The following is a 15,914-nucleotide window of genomic DNA, read 5'->3' on the forward strand; positions in this document are numbered from 1 at the left end:
TACATTGTAGAGAAAGTAACGACTTCTAAAAAGAGTTTGTAAATGAATATAATATAAGCCCATCAGACCAAAAAATACTAGAATGTATTTAAAAGAGTCAGGATTTCTATAAAACAATAAACATCTAGATCATACATTCTTTTGGACCAAATGGCAAGTGCATATACATACAAGGCAAGTACTGACACATCAGAGGTATCAAAAACACCTTCTTTGATGCAATCACTTAGGAATTGTAAAAAATGAGTATCATTCAGCATCTGGATGCTAATAATAAAAGCGATAGAGGCTAAATAAACAGGGCCATCACTCTACTCTCTTTCCTGTTTCCAATTTTTAGGAGTTCAAGTTTATTCAAAAGGTTTGTATATAATCCCAAAACTACTATTTCTCTTCTTCTATAATTTCAGAATGATAGCTTTACACAACTTTAAAGCTTGAGCTTCTTCTGAATTCCCAAAGTGTTTCTGTGCTCCTTTACAAATGGGCTGCCTATTCAAGGGTCAGCTTTACCTGTGTAAGGTCTGCAAGACCATTCTCTCTCAGATACGAGGAACACTGAGGAATACTTCATTCATTCCATAGAGGCCCTTAATTATGTGGAAACTGAATGCACTCTCCTAGGATTCTCTAAAATAATTTCTGTTCAATCAGTTACAGATGGGCCAATGGCCCAAGAAGTATAACCTTTCATTTTCATAATTTCATAAGCACTGGCAATCACTTCTTTGTGGACATTTTCCCCCTTGCTCTAGATCTTGATCAATTCCTTTATCTGAGTTCAGATCCTTCAGAGGGACACCAGCAATGTTCACGCCACTCCACACAGGAACACTTGAGTCCCCATGCTCTCCAAAGATCCACCCATGGCAGCTTCCAGAGTGGATTTCAAGCATTTGCAGTCAAGAAATGGAAATGGGCAGTGTCCAGATTACAGCCATTTCCAATAATATGGGTTTTGAAAAATGTACTCAACTTCCAAGCTACATAAATTAAGATATCCATTGGACTGGAAACTATCAATTTGCAGCAGGACTATATTGAGTAATATTTGACATCATTAATTTAACGATGGCCACATTTAGACTGACTACATTAAAGTGTTTCACCTTTTTCCTGGCATGCACCTGATGTGATAATCACTAGGTTGGAGTTTACAGAGATGAGATAATCTTCGCTGGAAGCACTATTTGGCAGTTTTAGGAAAAGACTGCCATGTTTAAGATCCATTGTCTCACACCCTTCAATTCACCATTATCAACAGCTACAAAGGCAACTTCATCCCTCAAGTCTTTTATAACATGGTGATTGCACGGGCCATGTTAACTGATCCAGTTCTTATAATGGAGGCCTTACTGTGGTGAATAACCTCCTCTGAAGCAAAATTCTCAATAAATTCATTCTGGATAGTTACCATCACGTAACCAGAGGTGGGAAGGTTGGTTAAGGGCCAGCTGACCCTGTGATGCGCGTTCTCTGTTGGTGACACAGATTTATCCTGGGGCCAAGAAAATTTACTCCCATAGTGCCTACGCTCCAGCTGGACCACAGAACTCCTGCAGCCCACCTTGGGGATACACACACAAGAGGTGGATGGAGCAGAGAATGGAAGAAAGTGGCAGGCAAGCTGCAGGTTGAGCTTGCTGGAGCAAGCCGAAAGAAGCTGTTTGAATGTTCAATGCCTTTCACTTTACTTCAGCTACTGCAGTTACCAAACAAGGCCATGCTTAGCTCCTGCACACGGGCCTCATGGGGGCCTCTGGAAAGTGCTTCTGATGTCTGCTCAGATTAAAGCAGTAAAAAGCCTTCTTCTTTAGCTCTGTGTGAATCCTGGAGAATACAAACATGTATTATCTTCAATATCTGACATGGATAAGAGGCCAAACCAGATCTCTGGAATTATTAACTTCCTGTTTTAGTAGGTATGTCAAGTTGGACCCACTCTGGCTCCTGAGCCTATAACTTAAGCATCACTGTGTCTAATTCCCTCTCTTCCTCTCTCCTTCTTTGGGACATTTCAATTTCCCATTCACCCTCTAATATATCATGTCCAGGAATCTTAATCCTAGTCTGTGGCTTCTTGATATCTTTATAAAACTGCAGCAACTAGAGTGGAACATATAGCTTAGATAGAGTCTAACCAGCGTGGAGACAGAAGGAGGTCTCCTTCCCACATTCCAGAACTACATTTCTGTAAATAGGCTCCAGCCTATTAGCCTATTGGCAGCATCATCAGATGGCTACCGAAAACCACAAGATCTTCTTTTAAGGCGCTGTTACCATATGTCTCCATTCTAAACTGGTACAATTAATTTTGGAACCTGTATTTTCCCAGACTGTCTGTCTTAGCAGAGAATTTTGTATGCCTGGTAAATTTAAGTAGTTAATAAGTATTTATAGGATTTGTGTCAATATTTTGCTACCTTATGGCTACTTACTAGCTTAATGCCTCTGAACCTCAGTTTTTTTCATTGGAAAATGGGAAAATAGTATATTCCCTGGTAGTGCTATAGGAAGTTCATATGAGATAATGTATGCAGTGTAAGGTGATGTCATTATCACAGATAATCTAGGTTTTAATTCCACACTAGAAAGGTAATTATAACTACTAAACCCATAATCACAGAAACCACAGCCTACAGGTCCTATAACTATCCCAAACGTAAGATTATATGCCCAGATTTCAATCAGAAAACATTTTACAATTCCTTTCCCCCAAAGGATGTTCAACATTTGCCTTCATTGCCCTCTAGTGGTTGCTATACAAAAGATACAACTACATTTTGTTTGTTCCACATTTTGATTTTTGAGATGTCAGACACAATATCTTATAATATTCTTCAAGTTTTGTTACGTTACACACATTCCTGTCAGCTGTAAACCTTTAAAGAATCAGCCTACAGGGACAGTACCTAACATTGTGTCCTGCGCAATACAGGTGTATACTGCCCATGCATTGTTGGCCATGCATTTATTTTACTAGATCTTTACTCAGAATCTACTGACTTAAAGTAGTAATCTAGCTTCATTCATTCATTATATATTTATAAGATATATTATATGTCAGGAAACAAGACAGGCACTGTCCTGGCTTACAATGCAGTGAGGAAAATGGAGTACTAAACATGTCTTTAAAAATTAGCATGGTAAGTGATGTCATAGGAAGAGTATGGGATATACGAAGCACATTAAGAGGGGTACCTAACTTGGAGGTGTTTCTGTGTGTCTTGGGAAGGTGGAGTGGGAATGGCAAGAGAAGGCATTTAGAGAATATAACAATCTAAGATTTGAAGGATGAATAGAATAGAAGAGTTATTCAGAAGAAGGTGGAGTGGGGAAAGTTTTCAGGAGAGGATACAATGTCAGATATAGTCACATGACGGAGAAACGACTGACTTTTAGAGATATGGCTGGACAAGTTAAGAGAAGCTATATGGAGGAATTCAGACTTTATTTGGATGGTTAAGTTACAACCAATGGACTCTGAAAAAAGTATGAATGTATGCCTTCAATTTTAATTTCTGATTTTAAAACTTTTATTATTTAAAGGGAAGTCTTAGGCTGGGTGAGGTGGTTCAGACCTGTGATCCCAGTGCTTTGGGAGGCTGAGGTGGGAGGACTGCTTGAGTTGAAGACCAGCCCGGGCAACACGGTGAGACCCAGTATCTTAAAAATATTTTAAAAATTAGCTGGGCATGGTGACGCGTGTTCATAGTCCTAGCTATTTGGGAAGTTGAGGTGAGAGAATTGGGTGAGCCCAGCTCAAAGGTTTAGTGAGCTATGATTGTGCTACTGCACAATCTAGCAGCAGCAAGACCCTGTCTCTAATTAAAAAATAAATAAATAAAATAAAGGGAAGTCTTTATTCATAACTAACATATGTTAGTCATAACTAATCATAAATTAATTGTTCAAAAACCCTTCAGTGCATCCTTTTTATCACACAAAGTTCTCTCAAACACATACATTCCTAGCTTATTGGAGCTGGAAGGGCCTTTAAAGATCCTGAGTCTCCGTCTTTTCACTTTGCAGACGAGTGAGAAGATTAGGAGTTTGTTCAGGTTGCCTTGAGTAACTGAATTGTTGCTCCTGTGAGCTGTTTGCTTTTCCTAGCCTAGTCCAGTGCTTAAACTCCTCATCCCATTTATTCAGAGGCCAAATAGTCTCCTGCATCTGGTGTCTCGTTGGTCTGGGCTGTTGATAATTCTTGAGCACCCCTGCTTTTCAAAACTTCTGCATTGGACTTCATGTTCTTCCTTTGTGGCCTGATGAAGAAATGGTTTATCTTAGACTTGCAGTGAGGATCTGGGAAGGTCTTTCCATTACCAAGGAAAACATGAATCCTCCTCAGAATACCTGGTGAGGTTTTGCCTTTTCTATGGAACTCCCTTGCCTCACTGTACTTTTCTTATAGTATAATTCAGGGTGGACCTGCTCATTTCTTCTCTTAGACTACAAACATCTCATCCCAAGGACATGACACATGGCTTAGTCATCACTACATTCCGCATAGCAAGGTGATATAACATGTCACCTATCAAGTTTGTTGTAGACAGGGATGAGAGGATACATGAATAAATAGAGGAATGGAGTAGAGTATCTTATTTCCTGACAGGAGGTTTAAATCTATGTTAGTAAGGGTATGAAAGATATATATATTTTTTCCTTCAGGGAAAGATGATGAGCCACCCCAGGTGAAAAGAGAATCTCTGACAAGTAAGCAGAAATTAAGGTTGCACTCTTTGTCATAAGAAATGACTATGAATATGAAGGTAAAAAGACACTAGAGAAGAAAAGTCAGGAAAACGGGAGAGAGAAATTTGGGTAGCATAAGAGAGTGCCCGAAGGACTTTAAAACCAGAGATACCTGATGTTCACTTTTAAGTTTTTACATGTTTACGCAAATCCACTGCCATCTTTTTGAGGCATAGGTCCTGTGTGCTACACACAAAGGAGATGCTAAGGAACACTTGCTTGCCTTTATGTTGGAAACAGAAACAGTGTGATTTTCTCCGATGTTCTCAATTCCAGAGTCTACTGACTCAGGTCCATATGTGCCTGATGATGATCATGAGCCCCATCAACAAAGGGAGTACCCGCTCAGCATGGAGGCAGACCCTCCGGCAAATGAAAGAAAAATGTAGGCCAGGCGTGGTGGCTCACACCTGTAATCCCAGCACTTTGGGAGGCCGAGGCAGGTGGATCACCTGAGGTCAGGAGTTCGAGACCAGCCTGGCCAACATGGTGAAACCCCATCTCTACCAAAAATACAAAAACTAGCTGGGCATTGTGGTACATGCCTGTAACCCCAGCTACTTGGGAGGCTGAGGCAGGAGAATCGTTTGAACCTGGGAGGCTGAGGTTGCAGTGATCCAAGTTCATGCCACTAAACTCCAGCCTGGGAGACAGAGCAAGACTCTATCTCAAAAAAAAAAGAAAAGAAAAATGTAGTCTTCATTCTTCTTAATTCTACCATAAATCTGAGCGTAGAATAATAAAAGCACATGAAAAACTACCCATAGCTTAGTATAGTTTATGTTACACACAAAACCTGAGAGATATAGGCAATAAATATTCCTGGAATATGTTTTACAGCAGCATTGGTCCATCAGGAAAGTTTCCCTCCAGGAAAGATTCTGAACATAGAGAAATAACAAGAAATTACATTATAAGGAAGATTAACTATTGGCCTTTTCCTGACCCCTCTATTTCTCTCCTTCAAGCAGGAGAATTATAGGTCAGTCCAACGCTGAAGAAGCAGTAACATTTCTCATTTTGAGCTTTCTCAAGAAATCTTGGCTATCAGCTCCCAGCTGATTCCTAGTGGTTTCTTACGTTTAAAAATAGGACCCTCACGATAATAATAATAATAATAAAAAACAACAAAGCCACAAATGTTACTTTCAGGTTTGAATTCAACTTAAATTCATTGAGTTATATTTTTAAAAGCTATCATTATGATAACCAGTTTTAATACTGTGATCAAATACAATCACTAGTATGAAAACTCGGCAAAAGGCCACATTCCACTAGTGTCTCCAGTTCAGTGTAAAATCTTTTACTGCCATCTTGTGGATTTTTAGGAAATAATCTCGGTCTCTACGTGTTATTTATTGTCTTATGGGAACAATAGGTTCGTAGGCCACAGTTTATGAAAATAACTGGAAGAAAGTATACGAAAAGAGCAGCTAAATAATCAGGTTTCCATTTAATATTATCACTTTGTATTCTCTACTAGGCATCTCTGAGGCTTGGTTTCTTCATAAAAAGTTGTTATTATAATAATACCATCCCCTGCCTGTCTCAAGGTTGCCATAAGAATAAAAATTTTAAAATTGCTCCATAAATCAAAAGTGCTATTCAGAAACAACCAATTATTATCACTGCTATCAGCCACATTATTAGAATGACGAGACCTAAGCATTTTGTATGTAACAAGGTAAACTATGGTTCAGGCCGAAAAGTCCAGACCTTGGTATCTGCTTTCAGAGTGATTTGTCTCACCTTTTATGGCTTTCAGGGCAAGAGAGTGGATGTTTCAAATGAAAATATTCCCTGGAGATGTTGTTCCTGGGGCAGAAAATAATGTGGGCCTGACAACTGAAGAAGGGAATATTTTCTTTTTTACTGATTCACTGATGAGCCCTGACATTTCAAAAGCACAGCAAATATGTAGTATACGAACAGCTTTTTCCAGTGAAAAATGCTACCTCTGGGATCCTATCTACTGATCCATATTTAGTTATTCTCTGGTAAGTTATTCATCCAGGATTTCTCTCTTCCAACCAACTGACACTTAAACTGGAAAACAAGGCAGTAGGTTGGCTCATAGATGTCACAAACTACTTAAAAAAGAATCTTCTGAGAATTTCAGGGAAAAAAACTTAGAACAAATTCTCCAAAAGTTTCCTTTCCCCTTAGCAAAGATTTCTTCAAGTTCTTTCATGCTCTAATTTATTCATCACCTATGAACACCTGTGTGTGCCTAGCACTGGGTTAGATTCTGGGATGCGATGATGATCCAGACATAATGCTTACCCTTACTGACCTCTGTACTAGCTGGAAAGTTCACATCTCATGACTCATGATATCTGCTGCTTCAAGCTCTGCAGTTGTTCAGAACCTGAGCAGAAGTTAGGAGGCAGAGAAAAGGCCAATGCTGCCCTTGGGAATTTGGGGTGGTAAAAAGAGAGAAGCAGCTCATGTATGAGCAATTTGCTGTCATAGGACACTCATCGACTCTCCACTTATGTCAGTTGTTGAGAGCGGTCATTGCATGTGGCGGAGTGAATGGTGTCAGAAGTGGTGATGGTGATGATGAAGAAGATAAGATGATACTTGGAATTAAGAAACTTATTATGGATTTTTTTTGAGATGGATGGATTTTAAATAATGTCAGCCTGAGAAGAATAAGTCAAAGTAGTTGTTTCTTTTTATCAATCTGCCATGCATTACGATCATGTTCATATCTTACGTCTCCATTAGGCTATCAGCCCCTGGAGGTAAGATCAATGTCTGATTTACCTCTCTATTTCCTATAGACACTAGAATAATATTTGACAGTCATGCTTTCGTTATTGAACACTTATAAAGTGTCAGGTACTTTTCAAAACTCTTGGAATACAGCAATAAACAAAATAAATCAATAAGAGATATTCAATAAATCAAATAATTAACAAATAAGAGTCACAGCCATACAGCCACACAAAGTGTTTTCCACTTCTTCCACTTAATATACATTTATACGAATTGCTAAATAAATCACCAATTTCCTTCTCTCTACTGAATCATTTCCATCAACATATAAACACTGTTACAAAAAACAAACTCTACCCGCTAGTTCCCATTCTATTGCATTTCTCTCTAGAGCAAACTCAACTGTACTCCTTGTCACTAAAAGAGGGAATTTGGATGGAAAGGCAGCAGGAACTTGTGGAAAGATATAAAACAGAGGAGTAACATGATCAAAGTTGATAGAATCTATGGAGTTGGTGTGAAAGATGAAAAAAATACTGACTTTGAAGTTGGGCAGACCTAGAGTCCAGTCCTTTTATTACAGTCTGATCTTAACCAAATTATTTAACCTCTCAGAGTCTCAGAACTTTGACCTGCAAGATAATAGTAATCAAACTATGTGAAGTTCTTACTAGGTAGGAAGCACACAATATGTCTCTCATCCTTTCTGTCTTCAATTCCTCTCCTTTTATTCTCTCAGGCCTAGGCTCCTCCCACTAGAAGCTTCTCTCTGCAACAATTTCTATTGTTTAAGAAGCACTTATGATCCTTAAGATACTAGACCGAAAACATTCCTCAAATAGAGCTCAGTGAGCCAAATAATCCCTGATGGTCATTTGTCATTTATCTACCCAGTGTTCAGATATGCTTCTTATTTGGGGACAATTCAAGACAGGAAGGAGACACAGCCTTACCCCCATTAGAGAAGCTGGAGGGGGCAGCTATTCCCTTTTCCCACCCCTCGACAGCTACAACAGGGCAAGTCAAGTAGATGTTCCAGTTGGGAATTTAGCATCCCCACACTAACATGGAAGGTGCATGGGGAAATAGAGATTTTTCACGGCAGTATGGTTTGGCTACAAGTGGCCAGTGGTGACAGCCCAGCACCCTTAGTAGGAGGATTTCCTCCCTGGCCTCTGAGCCTGGTTCCTCAGGCTTCCTGAAGAGCTTGTGGACTATCTGTTATTTCTCCAATTTTTCATATAAGTTACCCAGAGCCGATGCCTGTTGTCTGGAGTCAAGAACTCCAGGAGGTAAATTCACCAGTCAAGCTCCCATCAGGTATATTCCTAGAGTAGTTAGCGTTAGAGGTAAGGGAGCTTGTTATGAAAGAAGGAAGCCTATACCTAGAGTCGAACAGGCTTTGAGTTAGAAAACTGTTGAACCCTTCAGTTTCTTCTTGAATAAAACAGCAGCATGATCACTTTCCTACCTATCCTGAAGGGACCCTATGAGGATCAAATGAGATAATCACAGTGAGGTACTTTATACACATATATGGTAATGCATATCTAAGAGTTATTAGAGATTAGCTAATAAAATAGGTTATTCTGAGGCCAAAACAAATTGGACTAAAAATCCGTTCACTTTTTGACTCAAAAGAGGTTTCAGGTTTTAAAGGAGGAGTGCATCACTCCTTTAAAACCTGAGATCTCTTTGCACGATTTCCCCTTTATCTATGATCAGCTATTATACCACAGTTTAAATGTTTACATAGAGAAGACATTGGAACAGGTGTTAATCCATCCTTTGAAACTTGTATAGGAAGTCCTTGCTACCTACATATCTTTTTGGAAGAAGAGAATATGTCATAAACATATTTTAAATGATCATCAAGTATTTAGCATTTAATATGTAATAGAATATTTAACTAACATTTTTCTGATCTATAGGAATTCCTTTTAGTCATTTAGGAAATGATCTGTCTGAATTGGAAATATATTCCATTGGCCAGAAAGCTAAAAGCTTTAATGTATTCTGAATCTTCAGGACAGAAGGGATTAATTGGCTAGAGCTCAGATTAATACAACTGAGAGGGGCCCTAGGATTCCCAACTGCCTTCGGAGAAGTGGGCAAAGATGAGTCACTCATTCATTCATTCATTCATTCATTAAACATTTGCTCAGTAGCTCAGTCCTAAGTTAATCAACAAGGGTGCAGAGATGAATAAAACACAGTTTCATCCTCAAGGAAAGCTTCAAAGGATCTGAACATTGCTTCTAAGTACTTCAATCCTACAGCCTTCATATACAATGGCTTCCTGTGGTGACTCATATGTCTCCTTTTAATTGCTCTTTTTTTAGGCATTTATGCTTCTTTCATTAACCAGACTTTGAGTATGGACTGCCTCAGACATAAGTAAAGTGCCAAATTCAATTCTTTTGTGAAGGCCTGCATCGCAGAAAGAGCATAGCTTTGAAATCAGAAGCAACAGTGTTCCAAATACCACCATCATTACTGATTATCTGTGTGATCTTGGACAAATTATTTAATTTCTCTGAGCCTTCAATCCAACAAGGTTGTTGGGACAATTCAGTGAAATCATAGCGCAGTATCGAGCAAAATGCTTGGTGTAGAGCATATATTCAATAAAGGTTAGGCATTTTATATCTGATTCTCTACTGGTTTTGCTTTCTAGGTGCCCTCTTTGTTGGGAAGTTTCCCCTCTGGAATCCTTCTTACTTTCCCAGGCTGAGCTAAGGATGGTCTCTTCTTTATGCACATGTGGTCCCTGGAACTTACCATTAGCATTTCCACGTTATATTGGAAATAACCTATTTATTTGTCTGTCTCCCTTCATAAGGCTACATGTTCACTGAGGACACAATGCTTTTTTCACTTTGCATCCTTAGTGTCTAGTAGCTTTTGGTACTTTGTGAATGTCTCAGAGCTCTGCAAACAAGATTTTAAAGTGAACATATTACTTCTGTCAAATAAAATACTTGCAAGAGGTTTTCTGGAGATTATGACAGAATTTTCAAAAAATATGTTTCACTTGATAGTAATTTATATCCAAAGACTAAAAAAGTTATTTTGTTAAATAATGTTAAAAAATGCTTTATCAGTGTTTAAAAAATTTGCTGCAGGACTTCTCAGATCTTCCATTGAATTATGAACCTTTTTTATGGAGCATTTCATACATCCACTATTATACAGTTTTGGAAGTACCACTGTGAGAAAAGCTGGTGTTTTACTGGTGCATTGAGTTAAGTTAAGTTTGAAAGCTGCTTACAGTTAAATCCTTTGAGTAGTCATGTTGTGAGTTAGGTGTTACAAGTCTGATGTTAAGTATATGGTTCCCAATGTACCATTTTCACTGCACCTTGCTAAGTTGTGACATATAGTATGTTTATGACACATTGAAAAAGCAGGACTTAAGGAATATAACTGGAAAGCAGCAATGTTAATTTTGTTTCCCTACACAGTTTACTGAGTGCCCACAAACTTTATTTATTGTTTTTCTTTTTTGTTGTTGTTTTATATATATATATACACACACACACATATACACATACATATATATATATGAAGGAGTTTCGCTCTTGTTGCCCAGGCTAGAATGCAATGGCACGGTCTCGCCTCACCGCAACCTCTGCCTCCCGGTTCAAGCAATTCTCCTGCCTCAGCCTCCCGAGTAGCTGGGATTACAGGCATGTGCCACCACATCCAGCTAATTTCGTATTTTTAGTAGAGACGGAGTTTCTCCATGTTGGTTAGGCTGATCTCAAACTGCCAACCTCAGGTGATCTGCCCGTCTCGGCCTCCCAGAGTGCTGAGATTACAGGCGTGAGCCACAATGCCCAGCCTATTTACTGTTTTTCTTTAACATATATTACACAGCCGGATTCTGTGTCAGACAATGTGGATGCTGTTTAAGCGATGCTTGGGGTAATTCATGAGTTGTCTGGTCCCTTTTAGATAATGGAGGATTTTTCCTTGTCTACTCCAAGTTCCTTTTCAGAGGAAATTCAGTGAACTGGCTGGAGGTAGCAGGGAGCTCAGCACAGAGGGGACAGGGCTGCTGCTCCATCCCCAATCAGTGATACGGCTCTTCCTTTTGGTACAACAGCGAAACACACTTGTGTGTGGTTTGTTAGTAAATAACTGCTGTCCTGAGCCCTCCTGAGTGACCCACAACTCCGGCTCCCTAGAAGTCCCCACAGCCCTGCTGTCCGGCATCTGTGGCACTATGGCCATTCATTGTGTGGACTGGTGCCAGGGTCATGCCAAGGTGTAAAAATTTTGAACAGCATCCCTGACTATAGGTAATGAAAAATCCAGGGTGGCTGAGGCATCAGTGAGAATAGGGGAAGTGTTGTGGATGGGGCAGGCTGTCCAGACAGGCAGGGGCCAGACTCTGCAAAACTCTGTGGGCTATGTTAACAATTTTAGGCTTTAAGAACAGCAGGACACCATTGAAAGGCTTTAAAGAGAGCAGGAAAAGGATATGATTAGATATGCTTTTTGTCCAGTTTGCTCTTTCCAAAGGCTGGAAGTCTGTATGTGATGGGTGATGTTTATATGCACTGGGCAATCATCAGGAATAAAGAACTGTGCCCATAGTCAGGCCCTGCTGAATACCCACACTGGGGTGGCTGGGCCAGGAGTCAGCCTGGGTACTGGGGCTCTGAAGCCAAGGCTGAGTAAGAGTAACTCCCCTGGATCCTCTTCACAGGCCACATCTGTTTTCATTTGAGGTGGTCTTGTGATCAGGGAAGCAGTGAGTTCTGAGTTGTGGAGGAAGAAATATCCAGTAAGGTAGGGAGAAGTCTAAATGGGCTCCACAATTAAGAGAGGCAAAAGCCAGAAATGACTGAAGAGTCAGTGGGTCTAGAGGCAGTGGGTTAGAGAGACAGAGAGCAAATGCCTGGTTTGGAGAGGCAACTTCCACATGGTTTCTGGACCAGAGCTCTAAATTTAACTGGTCAGATTTAGGGCAATAAGTTTTTACCTCCTCAAAAACAGCATCAACTCCACTTAGTTGGATTTCACTTCAAAGTTTAACAGTATGTCCTGGCTGATACAGTACCTTGAAATTTCTGAAACCTTACTGATACTTGTTCCTGAGGGGAGGGTAGTGGTTTTGCTGGAGTTTGGGTGACTCCAAGTTTTGAAGATGAGAGAAGAGAAGCTGAAGGTGTTGCTTAGGTGAAAGGTTTTATAAGATTTCTGATTTAAGCTGTTTCACGTTTGGGGACAAGGTGAAATAATAGCACTGAGTTGTGGAGATGAGACTTGTCCCTAACACTGCATAGGCCCCAGATCCTTTTAGTATTTCAGAGAGTGCTTATTTCAGGAACACACAAAGGGAGAGAGAGTTTCTTAGGCAGAAAACATCAATACTGAAAACTAGGAAAGCAAGGTTCCTCCATGGGACCGGGAGCCAGAGCCAGAGAGGAAGGGCATGGCAAGTATGGCATGGTGACTGGAAGGGATGAGGTTTGTAGGCTCATACGAGGACCACTTCAGGAAATCAAAGAAATAATTTGGGACAACTTTACTGGGGATGGCAGTGGGGAGGGGGAAGCAACAACACCAGAAGAGATTTAGAAATGCTATTTGAGGTGACAATATAAGGTGACCTTATCAGTACCCCAAGATGGGGAATAGTGTGTATAGTGCTCATATTACATTTAATTAACTTGAAAATGAGTCCTGGCAAATCAAGTCTTTCCCCTCTGCACGTTTCTAAACATGAAGATGACCTGAAAATTTTTGAAATACCCATGTGAGCTGTGACTCATTTTTACTCTTTCTGAATCAACAATGCAATTTAAATTCTAATTTGGAAATTCAGTTACCTATTATACCTTCACTTCGACAGCTGCAGCATTTCACTTCTGGCAACACATATTCCCAATCACATATCTTGAAACACAGTTTGTTAAATACTTAAAGTCCATATCAAGAATGAGCTTTGGAGTTAGCAAGTCAGCTGGGGTGATCATTTTTGGATGTCTGAGGAATGAATAAATTAAAATTGCTTGGAGAGACAGGAAATAATCTCTTTCTAGGGGTATTGCTTCTCTGTGCTCTGCTTCACATTTTTTCCTAACAAATCACTGAAACAAATAATAAGAGAAGCATTTCTAGCTTTCCTTCTGCAGAAAGAATGCCTGAGGAGGCGACTGCACTAGTTAATGTGACTGCATACTGAATGCCCTAAATTCTCCTCCATGAATACATCAAGAATATGGTTCAATTACTGAATTCTGTTCTGCAACAAATCCCTGAGAAATAGAATACATAAAAGAGAAATTAGAAAAGATCACTTATAATGCATGTATAGGATGTAGCCCAAGGTGACGATTTCTTTGTCTTTGGGCATCTTAAATACTTTAATTTTGGAATTCTGGTGGGGATAAGGGGTAGGCCTGGAAAAAAAATCCCTATAATGGAGTTTCAGGACCCTTCATCATCAGGTTCTAAGTAATGTGTTTTGACAATGCATGAACACTAGATGGCACCCATAACTTTAAAACACAGTAAAGGCTACTTCCCTTTTCCGTACAGGCAAGAATGTAGGAAACAGTCAATTATGGGAATTATAAAAATTAGCCGGGCACAGCTGGCAGGCGCCTGTAATCTCAATTACTCAGGAGGCTGAGGCAGGAGAATCACTTGAACCCAGAAGGCAGAGGTTGCAGTGAGCCGAGACCACGCCACTGCACTCCAGCCTGTGCAACACAGACAGACTCTGTCGCAAATAATAATAACAAATCTACTCCAGCATTTCCCACTACTGGTGTCCTGCAAGATAAGCCTCATGTAAGGGTTTGGTGGTCAAAATGTTTGTGAAAACCATAGACTTCATCTGCTCTAGGAGATTTCCAATGGACACAGGTAAACATGTTTTTTAGAAGTTGGTCATTGAAGAAGCCTGTACAAATGAACCTATTACAGTAGCAACCTATTACAATCCTGCTGTTTCAGTGTTCTGAAATTGGGAAATGCCAATCTAGTCCAATCCCTGTCCCAAAGAAGGAACAGCCCAAACTATCCAAAAGAGGCCTTCCTTATACATGGGTATCTGAACCTTTTAAAAAACAACAGATACAGTCTTAAAGCAGAGTTAATAGTAATCGCAACATTTATTGAACATGTATACTATGACATGCTGTATTTTAAGTGTTACTGTCTCTTCTCTTTCTTCAGTGTGTGTTATACATATGTGTATGTATATGTGTTTATATACATATACATACAAATATAATACTTGGCACATAGTAAGCCATTAATAACTAAATTACCTAGGAAGATTCTATAGTCTGTGTGTGAGAATAGGAATGGACATTCTGTCCCTGATTAGAAAGGTAATTGTCTGTTATGCAAGTCTCTTACCTATGAAGAACAATTGAGACCAAAGACATATCCCCCAGATCCCTTCCCTGGGGATTCTACTTCCTTTCTCTGAAACTACTGCATTATTGATAACATGACTTATTTGCAAATTAATCTTACATGACCTATTAATATGTACTGAATTTTATTTGGCGGTTTTTTTTTTTTTTCTCTGACAGAGTCTCACTCTGTTGCACAGGCTGGAGTGCAGTGGTGTGATCTTGGCTCACTGCAGCCTCTGCCTCCTGGGTTCAACCAATTCTCCCGCCTCAGCCTCCTGAGTAGCTGGGACTACAGGTGCTCACCACCACATCGAGCTAATTTTTGTATTTTTAGTAAAGACAGGATTTCACCATGTTGGCCAGGCTGGTCTCAAACTCCTGACCTCAGGTGACCTGCCTGCCTCAGCCTCACAAAGTGCTGTGATTATATGCATGAGCCACCGTGCCCAGCCAGTCTTGATTGTTATTTAGAGTTTTTGCTTTGTATTTTCCAGGAAGATTGCTTGCCCCCATATGTCCAGTATAAGTTATAGATGAAAATGTTTTATCTTCCATATTCCATCATTAGTAATTCTTCTGTGCCATTTTGCTTTCCACATTGTAATGTTTGAGCTTCTCAAGACTGTTTGGTCTTTTCTCTCAATGTTAAGCAATTAAATTCCAATAGTGAACCTTGAAGCTAGCTATTTTCTTTCTTTCTTTCTTATTTATTTATTTATTTTTATTATTATACTTTAAGTTCTAGGGTACATGTGCACAACATGCAGGTTTGTTACATATGTACACATGTGCCATGTTGGTGTGCTGCACCCATTAACTCATTTACATAAGGTATATCTCCTAATACTACCCCTCCCCCTCGCCCCACCCCACGACAGGCCCTGGTGTGTGATGTTCCCCATCCTGTGTCCAAGTGTTCTCATTGTTCAATTCTCACCTATGAGTGAGAACATGTGGTGTTTGGTTTTCTGTCTTTGCAATAGTTTGCTGAGAATGATGGTTTCCAGAAGCTAGCCATTTTCTGGCTAGCTATAGGTGAAATACATTTTGATATAC

General features: G+C 39.8%; 1 protein-coding gene and 1 pseudogene across 17 annotated transcripts in view; both read right to left on the bottom strand.

Annotated features, from left to right (window-relative positions):
- The window catches only part of DLG2 (discs large MAGUK scaffold protein 2), a 2,210,459-nt gene that overhangs the window by 383,504 nt on the left and 1,811,041 nt on the right, over positions 1-15,914 (bottom strand). The gene's annotated exons all lie outside the window — the stretch shown is intronic.
- Positions 421-1,563, bottom strand: LOC116477253 (L-lactate dehydrogenase A-like 6B; annotated as a pseudogene).

Source organism: Hylobates moloch, unplaced genomic scaffold (genome assembly GCF_009828535.3).
Source record: "Hylobates moloch isolate HMO894 unplaced genomic scaffold, HMol_V3 SCAFFOLD_11, whole genome shotgun sequence".
In the NCBI taxonomy this organism is placed as follows: domain Eukaryota; kingdom Metazoa; phylum Chordata; class Mammalia; order Primates; family Hylobatidae; genus Hylobates; species Hylobates moloch.